Source organism: Neltuma alba, unplaced genomic scaffold, assembly GCF_004799145.2.
Source record: "Neltuma alba isolate B1F8T4 unplaced genomic scaffold, ASM479914v2 tig00011022_pilon, whole genome shotgun sequence".
In the NCBI taxonomy this organism is placed as follows: Eukaryota; Viridiplantae; Streptophyta; class Magnoliopsida; order Fabales; family Fabaceae; genus Neltuma; species Neltuma alba.
In genome coordinates, this window is record NW_021635775.1 from 402,555 (window position 1) to 428,059 (window position 25,505).

Consider the following 25,505-nt stretch of genomic DNA (forward strand, 5'->3'; position numbering starts at 1 on the left):
TGGATGGTGGCTGTCCCAGAAAATGTCAGCTCAGTCATTTGAAGTTTTGAACACAACTCTGTAGGGTAAGGGTCGCACGTAATTCTGACATCTATATCTCCAATGCCCCAGCATCCTTTCCTCTGTTACTTCAAATCCTAGCATAAATAACCATACATACAGCAAAGTTGGTTAAAAGATTATCAAATTAGCAGCTGGTGAAGTGTCAATTAAAATCAGCAAACTTGATCTCTCGTTGTTTCCTCCTCCTCGGACTCTGAGCCACCACATCTCGTGCAGTGTACTTCCTTATTGAGCAGGATGTTGAAGCATATGAAGAAGTGGGGTATAGCAATCCAAGTAGACAAGTATGGCCTCTAGCAAGTTGTTAAGCAAATCAATTTGAGAGGAGATTTTAGAGTTAAATTGGATAGCTGCTTGGTTTTCAAAGTCTGAGCATTCTCTCTGTACGCCTCCTCCTATTGTTCTCTGTGAGGGCACACACCTAAAACTGGTAAATTGAACACCCCAATCCTTCTCGCTCCTAATCCATATGGTTCTTGCAAATTACACGCCCACATGTACAATTCATTTGATGATTTTGACTCGAAAATAGTTAAATATGTTTAAACTTGGGTTTAAAAAGAAATTTTTCTCTTGCATGAGTTTTTAAAAATAAATAGCAACCATAACAAGTATTCCCTCTGATTTTTACCATAAGAGCTAGATAACTAATTTGTTAATATTTTTGCTTAAAAAAAATTTGTTAGTATTAAAAAATTAGTTGAATTGATTATTCATAACAAATATGCGTTGATTTTTCTAAAATGTCCTTTTTAGCTATGTGTATCGTAACTTCCTCTTGATACACTATCAAGAAACGTGCAATTAGCGATGAAATTTGTTTCGTCGCTAATTCTTTTGTCGCTAAAAGGATTAGCGATAAAATTTTAATTCTGTCACTAATTACTGACGAAAATTTTTTGTCGCTAAATAGTGATGAAAAGTTTCAGTCACAAATTAGAGACAAAAAAATTTTGTCGCTAATTTTATTTTTTTAAAAAGTAATTAAAATGTTATGGGGCGCTTCTACCAACTGTCACCTCATCACCCGCGATGGCCGTATGAGCACCTCTATGTAATTCCTCCTCAAAGTGACTTCCCAAAAATCTCATCTATGCATGCAAGGCTTCACCAGTTGAGCTGCAATGAACTTGCTGACTTATTATGAAAATTAAATATATATAATATTCTTTTACACAAATAATTATATATACACATATATATTGTTAGAAACTAAAAATAAACTATATGATAATTTTAATCATAACTATTTTTGTGACAAAATAATTTCTAAATATTTTTTTTACTATTTTTTTTATAATTTTTTATTTTTTTAAAAAATATTTTAAATATAATATTAATTTCCAATGACACTAATTTTGAATTTTGAATTTAATTTTTTAATTAACATTTTGGGCCAAATTTTTTAATTAACATCGATAAGATATATAATTTAATTATATATGTATTATATTACATTATATTATATTATCTATATGTGTTTTATATATTCGGTGAAAACCATTTATAATTAGTAAAAAATCTTGTTATTCAAAAAATAGCTACCATAATAAAATCTAATAGATTATTCTATATAAGCAAATTAAATGATTTGAATAGATTATGATGAACAATATTCTCCTACTTATATATGTATTCTATATAATTTAATTTTTTTAAAAAATTCTTTCTATATACCGTTTGTTTTTATGTTGAAGACCAAAATCAATCTGTATTATGGGTATTAATTATATTATAATCAAATTTCATTGTTTACTGATTGAAATTCAAAATTCACTTCAATATTAGTTTGATATATAATAATAAATTGAGCTGTTCATATAAATTCATTGTTCGGTTTTGAATTTCTATCATATATTACATCCTTCAATATATTCTACATATAATAGAATTTTTTTTCTTTCTTATATCAATTTGCATAATAAAGTTATTAATATTCTTATCATATTTGTTTAATTATTATTAATAATCAAGATGAATTGATTTTAATGAAATATAAACAAGTTTTTTAAGGAATTGTCTTCCAAATCTCAATATGTATCTAATAATAAGATAAGTGATAATGATATCTTCATTAACATTAACTTCACAAATATATCAATTTATTTTACAATTAAAAATATGTTAAAATCATTATATTCTTAATCATGTTATTATATAAATTGTTGTAAGATTATAATTTAAAATAATGAAAATTAAAATTAGTGACGGAAATATTATTGACAAACAATTTAGTGACGGAAATTACTAGCAACGGGATTTTCTCATCGCTAAAATTTTATAATTAAATTTTGTGATGGAATTAGGGATAGAAATTTCTGACCAAAAAAATTCCATCACTAAATATTTATTAATGGATTTTTTAACGGATTAGTGAAAATTCCGTCACTAAATTTAGTAATAAAATTGTTGTCAGTAATCCATCAGAAATTAAAGACCGAATAATTTTTCGTCACTAATTCTATCAATAATAAGCTATTTTTTTGTAGTGATATAGAACTTCCTTATTAATTGTCTGCAACAAATAGGAATATTTTGTAGGAAAAAAATATGAGCCACATATTGGGTGGGTTTCTTTGTTAGAGGGGCCTTATAAGGTCTTGGGTTCTCTGACTCCAACAACTAGTTTTTAAGATGTGGTTCTCCAAAGGATTTATACTTATTACATTGATACTTTTTCATTTAATATATTATTATTTTCAATTTTTATAAATATAATAAACAGTATATATTTCTAAAAGAATTCCCGTTTTATTGACTATACCATTTTTATTGACCAGAAAAAACGTGGCAGTGGAAGTTGGGCTAACGGTGGAAATAAAATGCCTATGAATGGTAACATAGTGGGCATGTGTCATCTGCCAACCTCATTATCGCTGTACCTGAAAACATCAACAACATGCGTGTGCTATAGTTGAAATTGAAGAATCAAGACTTTATATCATAGATATAAAGTGGTGGATAAATATGCACAGCATATCTTCTTTGATTAAAAAAGGATAAAAAAACTAATATAAAACTACGACACTACCAGAAAAAAGGCTTTTCACGGCGGTTAATAGTGGCTTTTCACGGCGGTTTTGAAGGCGAAGTTGATAAAGGCGACGTTGAAAGGTAAAGAAAACACGGCGGTTCTTAGTAAACCACCGTGGAAATTAATATTTCCACAGCAGTTCTTAGTAAACCACCGCGGAAATTAATATTTCCACGGCGGTTAAACAAAAAATCGCCGTTGAAATTTAACTTTCAACGGCGGTTTTTTGTCTTAACCGCCGTGGAAAATACTTTTAATGGCGGTTATAAATATAACCGTCGTTAAAAATATTTTTTTTAAAATTCTACTTGATTTTCATTTTTACCACCCTGCAATTTACAGTTCCAAATAAATGTAGGCAGTGCAGAATACGCAGAACAAGATCAATTAGCTAGTTAATATATATATAGCATTGAAATTTCTTTTACACAATGCGAAAATAGGGAAACCGGCCAATAGAACTAAGGGGTTAATTAAGACCAAGGAACACGTATTGGCTAGGACCAATAATTCTGAAATTGAAGTAACTACTTCTCTGTACAATAGAAATCATGAACATGTACATATAAGAGGGAATCGAGAAAAAACATCTAACAATGAATTTTTTGAGAAATGACCTAACTATTTGAAAGCTAAATTTCAATAGTTTGTACCAATGTTGTTGACAAAGTGTCCCTCATCAAGTTGATGTCATCCATGAGATATGGCGCAGTATTTTGAAATATTTGTTAATAAAAAATAACATACTAAACTTAGTCAAAAATGTGAAATGAATTGAAGAACGTCATGCAACGTAACTCATCTTTACCTCGTCTAATTTCTCAGTCGTTCCTGTCTCAATTATGTCATTTATGTAGCGGATGACATAATATCCACACTCAACATGTCCTTGTTGACAACAGTACTAAAAAATAAGATATAAAATTGAATATTAGACATTATTGATTATAAACATTAACTTTAATTCATCCAAAAATGTTTAAAAGTTAGTTCAAAACAACATATACCTTTGGAAGAATCCATGTTGGTGCTTGTCTATTTTGTTTAATCGCCACAACATTAAAAGTATGAAAAGCCCTATCAATAGTATAAGAGAAAATGATATTAGAGCATGCTTTTATAAACTTCACAAGTAATAAATATATAAATATAAACTAACGTGTCGATGACATCTTTGGTTTCTTCGGATGGACTTCCACAGAGTGAATCGAACCAGTAAACTTTGTTGTCAAAAGGGGCACAAACAATTAGAGTCCAATGATAACTACAAAAGGCAAACCATGTTAATTATAACCCGACACATACAACTTGTATATCTCAAATACAATAATACACTTACTTTTCCACGTAAGGTGCAAAATATATTGGCTTTCTGGTCTGAGTCATTATGGTCATAATGTAGATTGACTTTGCTTCCACAGTATTAAATTCTTTCTGCACCCTTTGAGGACACATAAAGCCATATGTTCCTTCAAGTCCTCCGTTTCAATAGATTTGATTAAAGTGCCTGTTGTTCAAGTAAAAAACATTAGGACATGCATGAAGTATAATATGTAATAAGAAAATGATATTGTAACTTACAAAATAGCGAGCTGCATGAAGACTATATCAAGCTCCTCAAAATTGAGGAACTGAACGAGGTCCCTCTTGTCAATGGTGAAGTCGTATGTTATATCTGAACCCACAATCCCCAACGGCATCTTGAAAGTCACAGGCTTATCCATGTTTGGCACCATGGAATGAAGAACCTCCAAACTGGAATACATAAGCGCAACATCACCAGGAAGAGGCAAGAGTACAGGATCTGATGATGCGCTCATTGTGGCCTTCTTCACTGCCGCCTTCTTCACCATTGGCTTTGCAATAAGTCTCTTTGGCCACAAAATGAAATGTCCTTTAGCTTGGGCCAAGAGTCGAACCTCATCAATAGGATTGGGCACTGGTGTACCCCCTGACCACTCCACTGTCACCCTTGCTTGATTGCTCAGAATTTTGTTGCCGTGAATCGTTGTGCCCATGAATGCTCGACCACTAGCAACATGAACAGGTGAATTTTCATAATCTACATAGAGAGAACACGGCATCCCATTGTCTTCGACAGGGTCAGGGCTAGGGTCAGGGTCAGACACTGTCAGTTGCTGTGTCTGATTATTACTGCCCTTTTCGCTTTTTATCACAGGTGAACCCTGAAACATAATATGAAATTAGTTAAGGAACATTAAATAATTTTAAATGGATCAAATGAATCTTTAGAAGATTTAAAAAGATGTGCGATTATTACCTGGGAAGGTTCAGATACTCGGGGCATCTGGAATCCGCTCGTACCTATCATCATCAGAGTCTGTTGAAACTTGGCATCGAATTCGTCACGTATCTTTTGCATCTCTGCCATGTGTTGTTGACTTAGTTCAGCTCGAACTCTCTCTGTTTCTTCCTGTAGTCGTTGGTCAAGCTCCTCTTTAGATACCATGTTAGCGGAGGATGATCTAATGCTTCTTCGTGAAGCAGAGCCAAAAAATTCTTTAATATCAATCCCTTTAGGGGTCCCTTTGACTCTTCCGGGATGGTCAGCCTTTCCAATAACAGTGGCCAAGATATCCATCCATCCTTGAGGGATGAATGTACCTTGAGATAATTGCTTCTCAAGTGCATCCTGTATCATTAAAGCAACAAATTCAATTTAAGATAATTGAAAAAAACAATTAATGAAGCATAATTCTTAAATATTACTTACAATCCTCTCAGCAATAGCGGCAGACTGTGGAGTAATGAATTGACCCTTTTTAATCCTCGCCGCCTTCCATTTTTCTTGGCGAGAAGGACGCTCAATAGGTGGAATATAGCCAGTAGGATCTGAAACAGCAGCCATCTGTGCATTCTTCATCCGTTGCTCCATCATACTTCTTTCTAACCCACCATACCCTGCACGAGACATGGTATGTGGGTATACATTCTACTCAGATATTTGTTTGTTCTTCTGACTCAATGCCTATGACAATGAAACAAATTCGACAAAGTTAGTTTAGTTAAATAAAATATGACCTGATTAAAAATTAAGTTTGAAGAAACCAAACCTGAAATGCAGGGTCTTCACGTTGCTTCACAAAACTCTCCCATGCCTCGTTACTAATAAATGAATATCGTTCCTTGGGATGCTCACCCTTTCTTTTTTCACGAATATAATGTTTTGTAAGAGTGGCCTTAAAATCCCTCCACCATTCATCAAGTTGCTTAAATAGACGGTCTCTCATTTGCTCAGTGGCAGGAATATCAAATGTCAGCTGCAATACAATAATAGCAGAGTTATAAAGTAAATAAGCAACTATAATTGAAACAAGTAGAGAAAACAATGCACAATATACCAATATATCCTCCCAAATGTTTTTCTTCAAATCTTTGTCCACCTTCTTCCAGCTAGAAATGTCAATGCCAATCTTACTGCGTGCGACATAACCCACATAACTAGTAAATTGAGCCCCAACCTTTCCTATAGGCTTCAGATTATCATCAAACTCCACTGTAATCCTCATAGGCTGTGTGCTCTCATCACGTAAAGCTAAATGCCTCATACGGGTTGGCCCTCTACCCTTTCTTCGGCTAGTAAAAGAGTTGTCGTCACCAGAACCCTATTGACCGGATCCGTCCATTTCCTGTTTAAAGAACAACGAATTAATAAATGTAAGAATAAGAAATATCAAGTTAACATAAAACATTATATTATTAAGTATATTTAGCAAAAAAAATATCAAATAATTCATTTAAGGCTTACAACGATTATCCTCCCAAATTCCTTCACAATGATCATCTCTAACAGCATAGTCATCATCTACCAAATCTAATTCAACTGCTTTAGGTCGAGTAGCTGTGAAAGGCGGGGTTTCATCAAGATTAAGCTCTAAGTCACCATCATCTCCACCAACTCCTTGCCTTTTACCTTGAAGCACATAGACAATTTCTTTTTTGCTAGATCGGGAACGAAGAACACTTGTTTTGCTTGACTTGCCAAAATAAATGGCTCGTCTCCATATCCAAACCTCTCAAGATCGACCGAAACAAATCCAAATTCTTCATCCACTTGCACAGCATTACTATTAACCCACTTACATTTGAAGACGGGAACTTTAAACTTGGTATAACTAACCTCCCATATCTCTTCTATTATTCCATAATAGGACATTGCCGCCAACATTGGGTTTCTGTCTTTAGAACTAGCAAAATGCATGGCTTTCGCTACTACCATCACCCCACTATTCTGCATAGTACTCTTATCGTCTTGGGTTTTTGTGTAAAAAGAATAACCATTTATATCATATCTACCCCAACACAAAACCTCAAAAGAAGGCCCTGCAGCTAGCCTCTGTATTGTCTCAGAAGGATTGCCATCTTTTAACACTTCTCGCTTGAACCACTCTGCAAATGACTTATTATGTTCATTAGCTAGTTGCATATCACTCTTTCTTGGATTCAAGTTCCTCAGCATATTCTTGTGAGCATTTAAGTAAGGCAAAACTTCATCCGTGTTGTTTAAAATGTATAGATGTGCCTGCATTACACTTCTTTGACATAGACCTCACTATGACACCCCGTGTTCCCTTGCTTTTTCTCCCCTGATCATGTCGAGATTGAGGAAGACCAACTGCCTTTACCCTATCAAGATATGCGTTACAAAACTCAACTGCCTCTCAGCTACATATCTCTCAACAATTGATGCCTCAGGCCGATAAGGATTCTTAGAGTACCCTTTTAGGATTTTCATGTATCTCTCAAAAGGGTACATCCATCTTAAACACACAGCCACAAAGTCTTATCTCTTGCACAAGATGAGCTATCAAGTGGACCATAATATCAAAAAATGATGGAGGAAAATGCATTTCCAATTGAGAGAGGATCACATAACCTTCATTTTCTAATTCATCCAACTCAGCAGGATCAATGACTTTGCTGCAAATGGCACTAAAAAACATACAAAGTCTTGTAATAGTATTTCTCACATCGGTTTTCATAATGCCTCGAATAGCAAGTGGAAGTAATTGTTGCATCAACACATGACAATCATGAGACTTCATTCCCGTTATCTTCAAATCTTGCATTGAAACAAGTTTGCTTAAATTAGAAGAATAACCTTGTGGCACCTTAATACTATTGACAAAACCACAGAAACTTCTTTTCTCTTCTTTTGATAATGTGTGCGCAGCTGGATGTAAATAAGCCCTCTTACCATCTCTTTCTTGTGGGTGAAGGACATTTCTTATTCCAATTTCGACTAAGTCTCGTCTTGTATTGATTCCATCTTTAGTCTTTCCACTTATATGCAAAAGTGTACCAACAAGGCTCTCACATACATTCTTCTCCACATGCATCACATCTAGACTATGCCTCACATCAAAACTTTGCCAGTATGGAAGATCAAAAAAGACAGATCTTTTTTTCCATATATTTCTCTCACCGGCAGTCTTCTTCTTCTTCTTACCGAAGACCACATTAATTCCCTCCACCCGTTGATAAACTTCTTCTCCAGTTAATGGTCTTGGAGCCATTTCATATTCTTGTGAGCCATTAAATGCCTTTTTCAATCTACGGTAAGAGTGATACCGACTAAGAAACCTTCTGTGACCAAGGTATACTGTCTTCCTGCCATGTTTAAGTTGCATATAGTGGGTGCCTTCTTCGCATATTGGGCATGCTTTATGCCCCTTAACACTGTATCCTGACAAATTTCCATATGCTGGAAAGTCATTTATTGTGGTAAGATCATGGCACGTAAATTGAAGGTCTCTTGTTTATATGCATCAAACACATCAACACCTTCCTCCCATAATTTCTTCAGATCCTCAATCAAAGGTGCCAAATACACATCGATATCGTTTTCCGGTTGTTTTGGCCCCGAGATCATCAAAGATAGCATGATATACTTTCTTTTCATACATAACCAAGGAGGCAAGTTGTAAATTACGAGGAGCACTGGCCAAGCACTGTGTGTGCTACTAAGATTACCATATGGGTTAATTCCATCCGTACAAAGCCCTAGTCGAAGGTTTCTTGGCTCGCCACCAAATTAAGAAAATTTTTTATCTATTGTTTTCTATTGAGGAGAATCTGCCGGGTGACGAAGCTTTCCATCACATATTTTCTCATCGAAATGCCATCTCAAGTTCTTTGCATCTGTGGCATTAGCAAATAGACGCTTAAATCGTGGTATTATTGGAAGATACCACAGAACCTTCAAAGGAGAACCTTTGGTCATCTCATTATAATCACCATCATCTTTCTTCATTTTGTATCTTGAAGTCCCACATTTAGGGCACTTATTCAACCCTTCATAATCATTTCTGAATAATATGCAGTCATTAGGACACGCATGTATCTTCTCATATTCCAAACCCATCGGACACAAAATCTTTTTTGCCTCATACATTCGTTTCGGAAGTGAATTCCCTTTGGGAAGAATATCACTCAGCAATTCAAGCAATTCCGTAAAACTAGCATCGGTCCAACCATTTCTTGCCTTCAAATTCATCAGTTTCAATACGGTTGTCAATCTTGTGTAATCATCTTTGCACCTCGGGTATAAAGGTGTCTCTGCATCACTACACAAAGTTTCAAAGGTGGAAGAAAACTGTGTAGAGGATTCAACCTTATATCACGAAACATATCCGAAATTCTATCACCAAAGTCTTCATTCACAACCTTCTCATTTGCAGACAGTGTAGTCTTTCTAATTTCTCCATGCCATATCCAATTTGTATACCTCAAATTTATCCCATCACAGATAAGATGCTCTTTTATCTCAGAAATACTCCGTCGACTATTGTTTAAACATTTGACACAAGGACAATAGTACAATCCATCTCTTTTACTAGGGGCATTTATCTGAGCAAACTCAAGAAACTTTTCAACCCCATCCTCATATTCCTTGCTAATTCTCTTAGCTTTCATCCAACTACGATCCATTGTTCTACAGATTATTTAAACAACACTTTACTATCAATCAAAATTCATAACGAAGAAAAAAAACACAAAATAACAAATAGATTATTTATTACTAAATTCTTATATTTATTACAAAAAAATTACCAAAAATTCGAAATAAATATCAAAAATTATAAAAAAATTTAAAAACTTCACAACTAATCAACTCCAAACATTTAAACATGTTTCTAATACAGTATATAAGAAGGAATTAAGGTTTTCTCACATTCAATGCCTACCAATCAACACCAATCAACGGTTCAACCACATAAAAAATGCAAAATGAATAATACAAGCCAACCACAATGTAAAACTAACAAACCCATTTCATATATAACAGATTTTCATGGCCAAAACATTCAACAAACCAAGAAAAATTAAAAAGAATGAAAGAAGAGGATACTCACAGAGCAGAGAAGATTCAAATGCGAAATGAGGGCGTTCAAACGGCGGCGGATTGCGGCAACGCACCACAAGCTTAATGGAGGAGTTTAAATGGTGGGATAGTGGGGGGTATGGCCAGTAATGGCAGTTTTTCAGTGGTGGGACAGAGGGGACCACGGCCGAGCAAGAATGATGTGAAATGAGGGGCGTTCGAACCACGGCGAATGGCGGCGGACGGCGGCAAGGCACCACAAGCTCAATGGGGGAGTTTAAACGGTAGGGTAGTGGCGGGAATGGCCGGTAATGGCAGTTTTTCGGTGGTGGGACAGAGGGGGACCACGGCACACTGATGAAATGAGAACGAAAGTGACGAAAAATCGAAGTGGAGAGTGGAAAATAAAAGCCTCTTCAACTTATTTACAAAAATGTCATCGCCTTTTTTTTTCACGTCGTTTTTCTACTTAACCGCCCTTATTTTGCAACGTTAAAAGTCTTTTTTCTAGTAGTGCGTTACCAAGAGTGTGAGTCAACCTCAAATCTTTTACAGCTTGGAATCTTTTTATATATATGTTAGGGTAAGGGTCATTTTTTGTTCAGAAAGTCGTGAATATTTGAAAGTTTTTCTTAGTTTAATATTCTTGAAAGTGTTAAAAAAATAACAATAACACTCTTTTCATTGAAAGTGTCAATATCAATAGTGTTAGTTTTCTAATCGTTCATGTTAGTTTTTTAACAGAAATAGCAGCATTGCTCCTATTTTAACACTCCTGTGATGATATTGAGTAAAAGAAAACTTTTAGATACTTACAACTCCTTTACAAATGCTTTCAAGATAAAAATGACCCTTAACCTTATATTTTACAACAAATATGTGTTTAAGAGATACCCGAGTAGCTTCATGGAGTAATACCCGGAAGAAGCTTGAGGCTTGGGCAGCCATGAAGTCAGTGTATGATGAAATACCGTACCGAGCTCTTCTTCTGATGCAATATTGAGTCTAAGTATTGGCAATGTCATCACTTCCTACACACACTATGTATATGCCCTTTGATACAATGCTTCCTGCTTTGCTTACTCCAACTCCTTCCTTTATTTTCTTCTTGTACTCTTCGAACATCTCTAGTTGACCTGATAATGGTAAAACTGGCCAAAAAACAGGCAAAAAAAAAAATCTATCAAATCAAGTTCAAAGAAACTATAATCATATTCATGGAAGCTATAATTATACTATATATGATTCTGAATATAAGAACTAGTAGGAATCACATTTGATCGTAAATATAATGTCTCAATTTATTTTATCTCCCAAATTTATAACTTTTTCTCTAAAATGTCCTTAATTATTGACCGTAAGGTTCCACCAAGGAATAATTTTAATGCATATGATTAAATTAAAGAGGATAGTTTAGGAAAGTTAGCACATATTTATTACAGGCAATCAACTAAACTAATTTAATTATTATCTTCAAATTATTTATATCTAATTCTTATATTAAGGATCAGATATACTAGTATATACCACTAGTTCAGCAGTGAGAGGATCATATCCCGCACTAGCAGAAGCAAAGCTCACACCAGTGAGGAGATCATCTAGTTTCAGATTAGGTTCAAGATATGGTGGCAAAAGTTGCTTCAGCCCAAATTTTGCAGCTGAAAAAGAGACAAGAAAACACAACTTATCATGTCACACGAAGAGTGTGTGTGTGTGTGTGTGTTTGTGTTTATATTGGATCATTTTTCTTCTTTTCGCTTTAGTTGGATTATTATGTAGTTCGCTTGAAATTGAGCCAATATCAAACATATCATATCTTTTGATTCTTGGACTCTACATTTGACAAATTTGATGAGAATAAGATTTCAATTTTCCTTTTACTTCAACTACCAAAGACGTACGTTGATAATTCCATAAATAATAATAATTTTTTTAAGTCGGTAAAAATTTAAATAAAGTTTTTTTGTCGAAAATTGGGATGGCAATTCTACTTTTATAAATAGAATCAATTTGTCATGAACCAAGTCTATTCATCCAAACGGAAACAAGCGAAGACAAAATCAAAACCACACCAACTACATGAACTACAAAAAAAAAAGACTTTCAATGACAACTTTCAGCAGTCACTGAAGGTCAATTTAAGAGCGAGACTTTCAGCGGCAACTCCTAATGTTGCCACTGAAAAGGACTTTTAGCCGTGACAGTTATTATCACTGCTGAAAGAAGCTTTTAGCGGCTACTCAACATGTCGCCATTGCAAGCACCTTTTGGCAGCGGCATTTTGTGTCGCTACTAAATGGTAGTTTCAGTGATGACTTTTTGTCACCGCTGAAAATTTATTTTAACTTTTTATTGTTATTTTAAGTTTTTTTATAAAAAAATATTATATTTAGACAATAATTTTGCTTATTAATATGATATGTTATGACAAAATAAAATATTTTTACATGTTGGCGTGTTAGAGAGAGAGAAAGAGAGGGTTAGAGAGATAATATAGTGTGAGAGTAAGAGAGAGGGAAGGAGAAAGGAATGAGTGTGTGTATGAAAGTGAGATATTATAATTATGTGTGAGAGAGAATTAAATAATCATGATAAATTTTATAATTAAATTTTATAATTTTTTATATACTATTTTCATATTTCATAATTATAAACATAAATGTTAAAATAAATAATACAATAGTTTAAATAATTAGAATAAAAAATATAAAAAATACTATTGTATGAATTATATTTTTATACAAAATGGATATTATAAATAAATATTTTAATAAAATAAGAAAACTAAATATAAATATTTAACAATAGTCTTATTATTTAACAATATTTAATATAACAGCCTTTAGCGGTGACTTTTTGTTGCTGCTGAAGGAGACTAAAATTCTATTTCAATATTTTATTATTGTTATATATATGTATTTGATTTTACAACAATTATCACCAAATTCATTCCAACTCAATGGCAAGAAAAAGGAACATAGAAGGAGGAGGTCAAGAGTTCGAATTATAAAAACACCATATTTATGGTGATAATATTTAGTTGGTCATGTGGTGCGTCGAGGTGTGGACGTGTGGCATAGGCGACGTTGTGAGTGACGTGGTAACACCTGGCAGGCTACCAGTAGTGACGTGGTAGTGGTCGATGGCCAGCTTGGGACGATGTGATGGCAGTTGATGGTGGTCTTATTTTTTCCAGTGACACTTTCATTGGTGACTTTTGTGTCGCTGCTGAAACTATATTTTTCAGTGATGACTCTTTTTGTCACTGCTGATAAATTTCACCAACAGTCGTTATGGCAATGACTTGGCTGTCTTTCAACGGTGACTTTGTAAATATGGCAAAATCAATTGGATTTGTTAGACACCATTTTAGCCAAAAATGGTACTTAACAAAACATGAGGATATTTTCTCACTAAATTCAAAGAGTTAGACAAAATTGGTTATGATGTTATATTTAGAATAAAAATAAATTTCTTTACAAACTCTTACATTTAAGACCAAAAGCATACCAATTGTTTTTACGTACCTATGATATCCGAGGGCACCAAACCATTGCTAAACCTTCCTGTAGGAAGATCGCCGGTACGAAAATCTTTACCATAAGGTAAAAAATTGCACTTGAACAAAGTGGTGATGTAGTTATTGTTTCCAGGATCAACAATGGCGTCTCCAAGCACAATAACTGCTGGGATTGTTTCGCTGTGTGATAGACTCAACAGCAGAAGAAGAAGAAATTCTTTGTTGAAGGATGATGAGTACGGCACAATACCAGAGAATGACGATCACAGAAGGAAATTGAAGATGAAGAAGAAGATTTTAATGAAACTGAGACCTCATTATGTTTCTCTAATGCTTGCCCACACTTCGATGTAATCCCTCGAAATTAGGCAATGGACGTTTTCCAATTTGGGTGTCTGTGCTTTCTCATCCTGGTGCAAGCTATTTATAGGACAATATGGACTCTTATTCACTGTTTGTATTAATTATTATATATAAATATATATGTGTGTGTGTGTGTATATATATATTTGCAGGATCTCATGTGTGTTATAGAACAGCCAATACATTTTGAGCAAAATTACTTTCGGTACATACTCATCCGTATGTATGTTACACACACGCATACATATTCTATTAAAAAATGTTTCATATTTCATTGTGTTGCCCACACTTTCGGCACATGTTTTGATTTGAAAAAAACTTTTATGAACATTTTTCTTTTTATTTTTAGCCCATTCCAAGTATTGAAGTAAATACGTGCACCTTTAGTGGTGTAGATTCAAAATCTCCTAAGAATACATATACATATACATATGCATATATGTTAGAATTCAAATGCAAATTTGTTCAGAAAGATTTTACTCAGGAGCGCTAGGCACTCGAAAGTTGTTTTGGATGCAAATTTGTCCCCAGAGTTTAAAATCATAACAATATAAACTCCTGCCGTTAAAATGTTAAGAGTCAAAACGTCACTATTTTAACAGTCAATGTTAGCTTTTTAACAGCGGGGCCAATATTTCAATGATTTTAAATTTTCATAGGTAATTTGTATCTAAAAAAAACTAACAGGTGTCCAATGCTTATAAGTGAAAACTTCCAAACCAAATTTGCCTCTTAACCTTATATATTATAGGAAAAATTCCCAATAAAGAAGCCTGAAATTATGATATTCCAATTTAGGTACCTAACACTTTAAAATGATAGAAAGTAAAGTAAACCAAATTAATTCAAGAAAAATTAAAAAATGTTTCCTTTTTAAAGCTCAAAGCCCCTCACTGGAGCCTCATTGTCGGCCGGCAATACCCTCCCGCTGCTGCTAGAGCTCGAGCACTGGCTGTTGGTGAGGTGGCTACCTATGGGGACTACTTTTTTTGTTGGAGGTTTGTTGTTTCTTTTTTGGGGGGGGGGAGTAAAGTGAGGTTGGTGGGATTTGATCCCCAACTTGTAGATTCCCAGAATTAAGAGCCTGTTTGGTTTGAGGGGAGGGTAGGGAAGGATGGGGGAGGGGAGGTTTTATCCTTATCTTGTTTGGTTTGATTAAAAAGGAAGAGAGGGATGACATTTAATGATCCTTTATTTGGTTCAAGAAGGGGAGGGGAGGGATAGTAATAATCAATTTACCATTTTATCCTTACATATTAGTTTATATTTTTTATTGATATATTATATAAATTAATTTACATCTTCATTTAAATGATACTCCTCCGGTCCTTATTATAAGACTCAATTTGACTTTTTATTTGGTCCTAATTATAAGACCCAATCCATTTGTCTCTTATATTTATGCATTTTTTCCAAGATAATCCTTCTAATAATGATAGTTTTAGCCAATATACTTAATTAGCAAGGATATTTTAGGAATGACAACACTTATTTATTATAAATAACCAACTTAACTTACTTCCTTAATCTCCTCAAATAAGTCAATTGGGTCTTATAATTAGGACCGGAGGAGTATAATTTAATGAAAATTCAGTCTTATCATGTTAACATGCGCACTAAAAAATTGGTACAGTAAGTTTTTATTCTAATTAATATAATAATATATTTAAAATAACCAAATTAACAAATTTTATGCTCTAAGAAAAATGAAATTTTATTCTCTTTAGGCTATCCTTTTTTTCAGCTTTAAAATATATTTAATAAATAATATATTTATAAAAAAATTAATTTTATAATTTTATAATTTTTATTTTTAAATAATTTTTTATAATATATTTTTTAATTATAATAATTTATATTTTTTTAATTTTTTTTACTTAGGATAATATATTTTTCATTTGAAATAAATATTATAATAATATATTTTATAGGTAGTAGTGGAATATTAAAAAAACTATAAGCGTATAATGGTCCAATAATTTAGCTCCCCTCTAAAAGCTCCCAATTTGGAGGGGAGGTAAAATGAGGGGAGGGGAGGGGACATTTTGGCTTCCCTTCCCTCCAAAATTTTTAACCAAATGAGGGGAGGGGCTCATTTTCCCTCCCCTCCCCTCCCCTACCCTCCCCTCCAACCAAACACACCCTAAGAGTGACAACTAAGCTAAGAAGCTTTATTAATATTATAATGCAAAAATACATATAAGTTAATTCTTTTACTTTGGTTTCAACTTGTAACAAATATTCATCTGAGAATAACAAGTACTAATTGTAAAATGACAAGTCTAGATTTGGGATTAACACCATATTTTTTCCTGATGCATATCATGTGAATCAGTTTATAAATACTTTTTAATTTATATGTTCATGTAACTTATCATAAATTAAAATATTTTTTCACATGCTCCACTCATCTTCATTGTTTTTGTGTCCTTTTCATCTTTTCGTTTTTTTAGGCTATATTGTTTTACATGCTTTGGATTTGGCTTTGGATAGAGTTCAATGGCATCGTGCGATCCATGTAACCGACCCTACCTAGTGGGATAAGGCTTTGTTACTGTTGTATTGTTTTACGTGCTTACATCATGTCTTGGGACTTAAGTCCTATGAATGTATATATAATTTTAATAAAACTCAATAGAGGTATATGTTAACATGTTTTTAGAAGTCAACAATATTCTTTGTCTAAAACTAATTTTTTTTATAGTAAAAGTATATTAATATGCCATAGAAAAATAAAGTAGATTGTTATTATGGATTCTTTTTTAATTTTTTGAATCAGGATGTGTATATAATTTTGACAAGGGCCTTGAGTCCCTTAATCTGTATATAGATATAGATAAATAGCATGCAAAACAATGTAACCCAGAAAAAAAAAAAAAAGATGAAAGAGGGGCAAAAACAATGAAAACGAATGAAGCATGTGAAATAGTATTTTAACTTATAATGAGTTATATAGATGTATGGATTGAAAAATATTTATAAGTTCATTCCAAATCCAGAGTTGTCGTTTTACAATCAGGACATGTTATTCTTAGATGAATTGTTTTCATTTTTAATTGGTTCACATGTTATTTGACATTATATGTGAAGAAAAAAATGTATTGTTAATCTCAAATTCAAACTTGTTATTTCACACTTAGGACATGTTATTCCCATATGAGTTATTGTCATTTTAATTGACTTATATGTTATTTCACATGTTATGCATTAGAAAAAAATGTGTTGTCAATCCCAAATTCAAACTTGTCATTTCATAATCAATGCTTGTTATTCTCATATAAACTGTTACCATGTGTTGGAGCCAAAGTAAAATAGTTAACTTTTATATATATATATATATATATATATGCATACATATAGTAAAGCTTCTTAGCTCAGTGGTTACCTTTAATTTTGAGAACCATTAGTTTGGGGGTTCAAATCCCGCTAACCTCACTTTCCTCCCAGTGAAATAAAACCTTTCCTTAACACCAAAATTTTTGAAATAGTTTAAGGGGTTAGCCTTGGTAGAAAAAAAATTAGACTAGAGTATTAAACACTACCATAATTATAAAGAATTTGACTTATTCAAAAGTCCCCACAAATTAGGGCACAAGTATCACCTGGCAAACCATCACCCATACAAATAACCACAAGACCTAGGGCACATGAACAGTAGGGACTAATTAAGCCTAGCGCACAAGTTTTACTCTTGCTTCAACTCAAACAGTCTCAAAATCATAACAACTATCAAGAAGATAAAATTTTTTCCTAAAAGGTGATAAATGTGGATCCATAAAGTTCATACATAAGAAATTCTATGGCCTCTGGCCATTAATTAAATATCCATCAAATACATGAATCCAAAAGTATGAAGAGGATAATTAGATATGCAAATATAAAACATGGATCCTAGCATAGTAAAATCCATAATCATTCCAAACGTAAGCCATAAGAGGCCTACTAGACTATGCATACCTAAGCCTCTAGCTGCTTTCCTTCAGGATGACCCCAATCGGAAGGTGCTCCTTACAATAGCAAGATTAATAGGATGAGACATAAAGTCCTAGTTTTCAAAGATCACTTCACAACATATACAAATAGGATGATAAGTAGGTAAAATAATACCCTATAAAACAACAATTTAATTTATAAACATACAATCTTAGATGCAACAATCATCATAAAAATATATGTCCTCCCATCCATCGCACTCCTCCTTATATCCCTTTGACGTGGACCCAGACCTGTCATGTGGAGTAACTCTGCCAAAGGTCACTACACCTACTTTAGGACAACAAGCCCCCTCCTGCACCTACATCGTCCAAGAATAGATTATAATGCAAGAGGTGTCTACCCAAGCGTTTTGTACCAATTTCGGGTTGAGAAAAAGGTAGAACTACAAAGGCCTGACAAGAGACCAAACACTTGATCATAGTGTTAGCATGCTGCACAAGCTTTAAAAGTAGTTATCTTTAACATACAGTCTCAACCTCTACATATGAACCATATGCATCAATACAACATAACAGACTTAGGAATACAATCGATATTGTAATAAAGGGCATACTTTGAAACATTCACTAATACAAACACCACAAGAAAAAACCACCAACACAAACATACAATAATATAAAAAATACTTCTTACTTCACCAAAATTTGATAAACTATCAAACTACATACTTTTCCTTCATAAACGCCTTAATCGTAAGTCTATATAATTTGAAAGGGTTTAGAAAGCCTTACAATCCGCAGTGAGTGTATAAAGCAAAGTAATGCCAGTTACCTCAATTCCAAGCTTCACTCTTGGCTTGAACACAAGGCACCCCTTTACGAGTCAGGACATATGCTAATTTATATTACCATGTAGATTATAGTCAAACACAAGTAACAATTAAATACAAAAATCAAAGACCTCAAGTCTCATAACCCACCACAAATCCTACAATCAAACTTCCCAACCCATAGTCAAAATTCTCAATCCAGTATTGTAGTCATTAATTCCTCCACCTAAATAACTCATTATATTCCTTAATCAACCTCAACAACAATTATTCAAACGATCCTCAAGTCACACACACTTAGAATTTCCACCTCCAATATACCCGATATTGAAAAATGATCATGTCAATAATGTAAACTAATTAAAACCCTTATCTATGCTCAATTAACAAAACCCAATCAATAAAACACCCCACATGTCCTATACCAATCATAATCATAGTGGATGAAATCCGCAAGTTTTGGAGCACAAATCAAGTGCCAAAAGACTTGACTCAAAGATAAGAGGAGCTTTCTAATCACCCCCAACCTTGCGCTTTCTAGTTACCGATCCCTCATGCATTAGATATGAAAAGATGATTTCCATTTTAATCACCTCATTACCAAATCTTAACAAAATTCCACTTTCAAAATCAAACCCTAACCTCCAAATCCCTCATGAATCAAAATCCAATAAAACTAAACCAATTAAAATTGTTATCTAACCCAAGTAACTCCAATGAACCTAAAAGATTCGGTCAAAAACTCAGAAGTTTAGAAATCCTCAAGAACCCTAAAAATTTCAACTTCCAAATCTGAGAAAATCCAAGAGAAAAAGGTGAAAAACAAGTTAGAATCACTTATTTGAAGGTTTGGAAGCTCAAAAATACTCCCCAAGACTAAAAACCACAAATCCTAGCAGAGCTTTTTCGCTTCTCCTCCCTTCTCCTTTTGTTTTTTTTGTGTTTCTTGTAACATCTCGATTTTTGGGCCCTGAAGTACTAGAAATAGCCTGAATAAGATAGGCTACCAGACCCCTTTTTAGTAGAGGTCTTAAAGATGAGAAAGAAAGTTAAAGCAGTTTTAGGGACTAAACTGCAAAGTGAATGTTTTAAGGGGCTAAAGGGTAATCAAAGTTAGAGGCTCCAGTAAAGTCTCAAAGGCCCAAAAAGAGAAAAGAGGCTAGATACAGACCAAAGGTTAAGTTAGAAGCCTCAAAGAGATTGTTTTGATGAGGTTGAGCCTAAGCAGGGGTAAAACCGTAAATTCAGAAAGTTACGGCCATCAGGGGTAAAAATGGAAAGTACTTAGAAAATTCTAAGAAAATCCCAGAAAATGGGAAATAATATTCTAAGACTCTTTTGTGAAGAGAGATGATGAAAATACCCCTGAGGTAACTTAAAAGGAATTTAGAAGTTTATGGCTCAATTTAAGATGTAGAGGTAGATTTAATTGTTGAGTCATAAGGAAACCTCAGAAAATTATGGTAAAATGGGAATGTATGATCTAAGAGACTGTAGAAAATTATAAAATTAGTCTCATCCCTAGAAGACAAGCAAAATGGCTTTAAGAATACTTAAAAGCCAGTTGTGCCCAAAAAAGGCATTTTAAAGAATGATTTTTAAGTGGGGCTATAGGTTGAGTTATGACCTGAGAAAATTCACAGTTTTTTTCTAGAATAGGAGAAATTTTATGATATTTTTGGATGAATTTTTGGAGCTCTGGACTGAATAAAATGCTCCAGTCAAATATTAAATAATTTTGTCCCCTAAATAGGAGACAAAACCAAAGAAAATATCTAAAAGCCATAATGACGATGTTGAGTCAGCATGCTGAGTCATCAAGCGTAATCATGACACCGACGAGTCATCATGCTGAGTCATCAAGCGTAATCATGACACCTACGAGTCATCATGCTGAGTCACCAGAAGATATTTATGGACAGCATAAAAATCAGAACGCAGTATGGGAATATTTTAGACAATCTTTTGTCTACCCATTATAGCGAAATCTCTACTGCATGACTCAGTAAGGTTAAGTAGCCTGTCAGTAGAGCTAATTATTTTCATCTATGCTCCTCTAAGGTGGCACCATATATGTACTTAATTAAGATGAGAAAATAGTGTCAGAACATGTCCTGGTGGTACAGGGTAAGTCAGGACCCGAAAAGTATCTGATATGGTGCAAGATTGGCTTGATAGGTGGAGAAATAATTAAGGAGATATTTTTGCACGAATTTCCATTTATTTTCTCCCTATTTTAATGCCATAAATGATGAAAGGACATAAAAGTGACAAGTGTACGGTTAGATGAGAAAAAGAAAATATTACGTGTACGGCTAGATGGAAGACACGTGTACGGTCGGATGCAAGGCACGTGTGCGGTCGGATTAAAGACATGTGGCTTGATGATGTAAGCATGATGTCATCATGATGAGGTAAGCATGATGTCATAGGACACTTGTCACCGTAAGATCAAAAGAGAAAATGGACGGTCCAGATCGAGCCACGTATTTTTAAGATCAACGGTCCAGATTCGGTCTGTTTTTCTATAAATACCCCCTCCCCTCCCTACCATTTCGTCCAAGCATAAGGAATCCATGGGGAAGCTCTTGCAAAATGGTTTCTAGAGAGAGAAAGAAGAGGGAGAAAGAAAGGCCAAGTGGTTCCAAGCCAGATCAAACTCTAAAACACGGTATGTGGTGGTTATAGCACCTGATTTTATACCTATTTCGGATTAGTTACTGTGCGTATCTGATTCTGAAATTTTGCATGCTTAAAGTACACTCTGTGAGCTTTAAATCCATAGGTAGAACACTTCATTTGGATATGTGTACGATTTATGGTGATTTTTCAAAGTTAGGGTTTGAAATCTGGAAACAGTGTTGAACTTTTGGAAGAGTTTCGAGTTCCGTACAGTTCCGGTACTGTTCAGCGTAGAACTGGTTCCTGAAACTATTTTTCATTTAAATTTAACTTAAGGATCTTTCAGTGAGACTTGGAAGCACTCAATTTGGAGTTTTCTAGAATTAATTATGAATTTTCAAAGTTGAGCAAAAATTCTGGAAATTCTGCGTGAACAGTACCCGCGAAGCAAAATTTCCAGATTTGGTATTCTTGAATCTAAGGCCATCTAAAGTGGTCCTAATTGACAAGAAATGGATCTTAAGGATGGGAAATGATAAGATTTATGTTAGAAAAGTTGGAAAGAAAACCCTAAGACTAAGAGAAAGGGTTGAGGTTCAAGAAAGCTAGTCTTGAACTTTATGTAATCTAGTAGTCCTAATGGATTGTATGATCAATGTGACTATTTTTAGGACCTTTGGAACATCCAAGAGGATGTTTGGTGATGTTGATGGAATGTCCACATGGTTGGAAAGGCAAGGAAACCAAAGGAAAAGCAAGGGGAAAGCCATGTTACAAGGTAGTGAACTTACCTATACTGTGTGCTTGATATGTATGCTTGCATGATGTGATTGTGTTGCCATGATGTGACTAAGCTATGATGAAATGTTTGCAAAGTTATGTTTGCAAGTTTATGTTATGTTTTGCCTTGGCAATATGTTATGGAAGCATGAAATGCTTTAGCTTACTTTCCATGGCATTCATGTGTTAATGTTATAACATGTCATGCATGTGCATTATGTCTTGCATGCTTATGGGTAGTGTTTGCTACTGAGATTCTCCCGAATCTCACCCCTCCCTAACCAACCATTTAGGTCAATCAATGACGGGCAATAATGGCATGAGAAGCAAGGAGAAGTAAGCGGAGAATTATTCTTGTTAATGGATGAGACTGTTAATAAATGTATAATTCTACTATTTTGTGAATTATGTTATGGATGCCAATGATGCCATGTATTTGGTTATAATATTTATGGCATGAATGAAAGTGTATGAGCATGAACGGGAAAGAGTAAGGCCATGTCATGTATGCCAAAGAAATAAAAAGAATTAAAGAGATGTTAAGGGATAAAACGTAAGTCCTGGAGCAGTGAGTTTGTAGCTCCAGTTTGACCTATCAACGAGTTAGTTAGGTCATAAGATTTGGCAAGCAAAGAGATCTGATGTTTCTATTTAAAATGAGGGGTAGTTTGCCCGATTCCGATAACCGAGCAGAAAGTTATGCCTTTCCAAAGTTAGGCAAAAATACAGTAAAATCCGAAAATGACCAAATGAACAGTAAATTTTTCAAAGGAAATTGAGCTTGAATTTCAAGGCAATCAGTTCAGAAACTATTTTTCCTCAAAATTTTATCCAAAGAGCTTTCTGTAGAACTTGGAATCACTCAATTTCAAGTTTTCTATAATTAGTTATGAATTTTTGAAGTTTGTCACATTTTAAGGTGACAATGAATAGTAACCCGTAAATGAAAATTTTCGAACTTGATTTTTCATCAATTGTAGCCTTCAAAAGTGATTCCAAATGCTTCCGCAAGGAAAGTTAATTGATTTAAACATGAGGTGTCACATTTCTAACATTGGTTTTTATTAGCATTTTTGTGTGCTCGTTATAGCAAACCTCACCTTTCACGACGGTGAACTACGCAGAGGAACTAAAAATTTTGAAATTCAGGGGCGTTTGTCACGGTGAACTTCACAGAAGCGATCAGGTCTCCTCTCTGTGTTGTTTGCTATGAAGCTGTGGCGAATAATACAGAGAGCATCTTTTGCCCCTCTTATGTGTCATTGGCAGTGGCGAAATACATAGAAAGCCCTACAAAACTGTCTCAAAACAACCTTTAGCTAACGCTCTTTTACTCTGTTAACCTCAAATGACCATTAACACATATCAAGATCATATTACAATCAAGATTAACTACCCCCAAATTCTTGGTTAAAAACCTGGCTGTTATAGCTGGTCGCTGGTCAGGCTCCGATGAGGAGCTCTAAACTTATTTTAAAAATAAAAATCAAAGGGCATTTTTGTAATTTTTTTCTGAATTTCAAAATTTCAATTTCGGTTTACTTCTTTTTCTGTAATTTTGAAATGTTAGATGCTTAAATTGGAATATCATAATTTCAAGCTTCTTTATTTAGAATTTTCCCTACATTATACCCTTTTTACTGGGGTTATTACTGACTCTAAACAAATGTGTTTTTCCGTCCATAATTGTCTTCTGGTGTGCCATCAACATGTTTGTCATTGCTTGCAAATTGATTGACAGCAACGCGTAACTAAATGAGACACAAGTATGAGAAAATAGGTCGAATGATAACAATTTGCATGTGCTTGACCCTTTGGATGCTAGGCAATATTTGCACTGGTGGTGTTTGAACCAAACGCAACCCATATTAAGGAGCTACCTAGAGTCTGTTATATTATGACAAAATTGAGGTGAAACTCCTTATATTCATTAAATCAAATTTATTGATAAGTGTACATAGACGTATTTTAACGACTAACTAACTAAATGACAAGTATTCATATTTTATAGGTGAATTTATAAATGCATTTACGAATTTTAATAACTAATAATAACAAAATAACAAGTGTGCATATGAAAATGTACAAATTCTAATTAACAATATAAGAGCTTATATAAAAATTTATAAATATTTTTAGGTTAATTTACAGGTACACATACCCATTTTAACAACTAACACAAAAATAACCAGTATAATTAGGATATTTGACCTAATTAATAAATGCCGACAACTTGACCTAAGTTTTGCTCTATATAATAAAAATTGGTTTTTCTATTTTGTTTCCCCCCTCTATTTATAATTAAAATCACGATATATTTTTTGGAAACAAGTATTAATAATACCCAAACATATGTAAGGTTTTTTTGTTTTTGAGGACAAGTATTAATTCTACTTAGGAATATTCTATATTATGATGATTTACTTAATGACAAAAAGGACGATAAAAATTAGGATTTATATTTATGGACAAAGGAAGTACGACTGAAGACTGTATCATAATCAACAAGCTATTGATTTCTATAGTGATCATACTTACTTGAATTGGGGTCAATCTTATATTCCCTTCATTCTTAATTATAAGTAATATTTAATTAATTCACATAGACTCAGATGTATAATTAGTTAAAATTAATTGATGTTCTTAAAATTACTTAATTTAAGAAAATAATATTTATAATTATATATAATGAGATTTAACCTAGTCTTGCTTATCTCTTCCAATTCATATTTCACTATAAATAATTAATAATATTCATGCCAAGAAAAATATTAAAAAGACAATATTAATTGCTTCATGTATAAATTTTTTTTTTGGACCAGAGACTGAAGGGAAAACCACCTAATGCGGGGCTTCATGTCTAAATTTTATAAATTGATTTGTAAATACAAAGATGAAAGGGAGGATTACAATCAAGTCCTACAGAAAAGAAATAATTACTAAAAGGTCCCAGTAATAACATGAACAGCTGTAATGACAAGTCCTACAGTGGAGAAAAACAATTTCTGAGATT

General features: G+C 33.7%; 1 pseudogene; it reads right to left on the reverse strand.

Annotated features, from left to right (window-relative positions):
- Positions 1-288: 288 nt before the first annotated feature.
- LOC114760790 (GDSL esterase/lipase EXL3-like) lies at positions 289-14,238 on the reverse strand (annotated as a pseudogene).
- Positions 14,239-25,505: the final 11,267 nt, after the last annotated feature.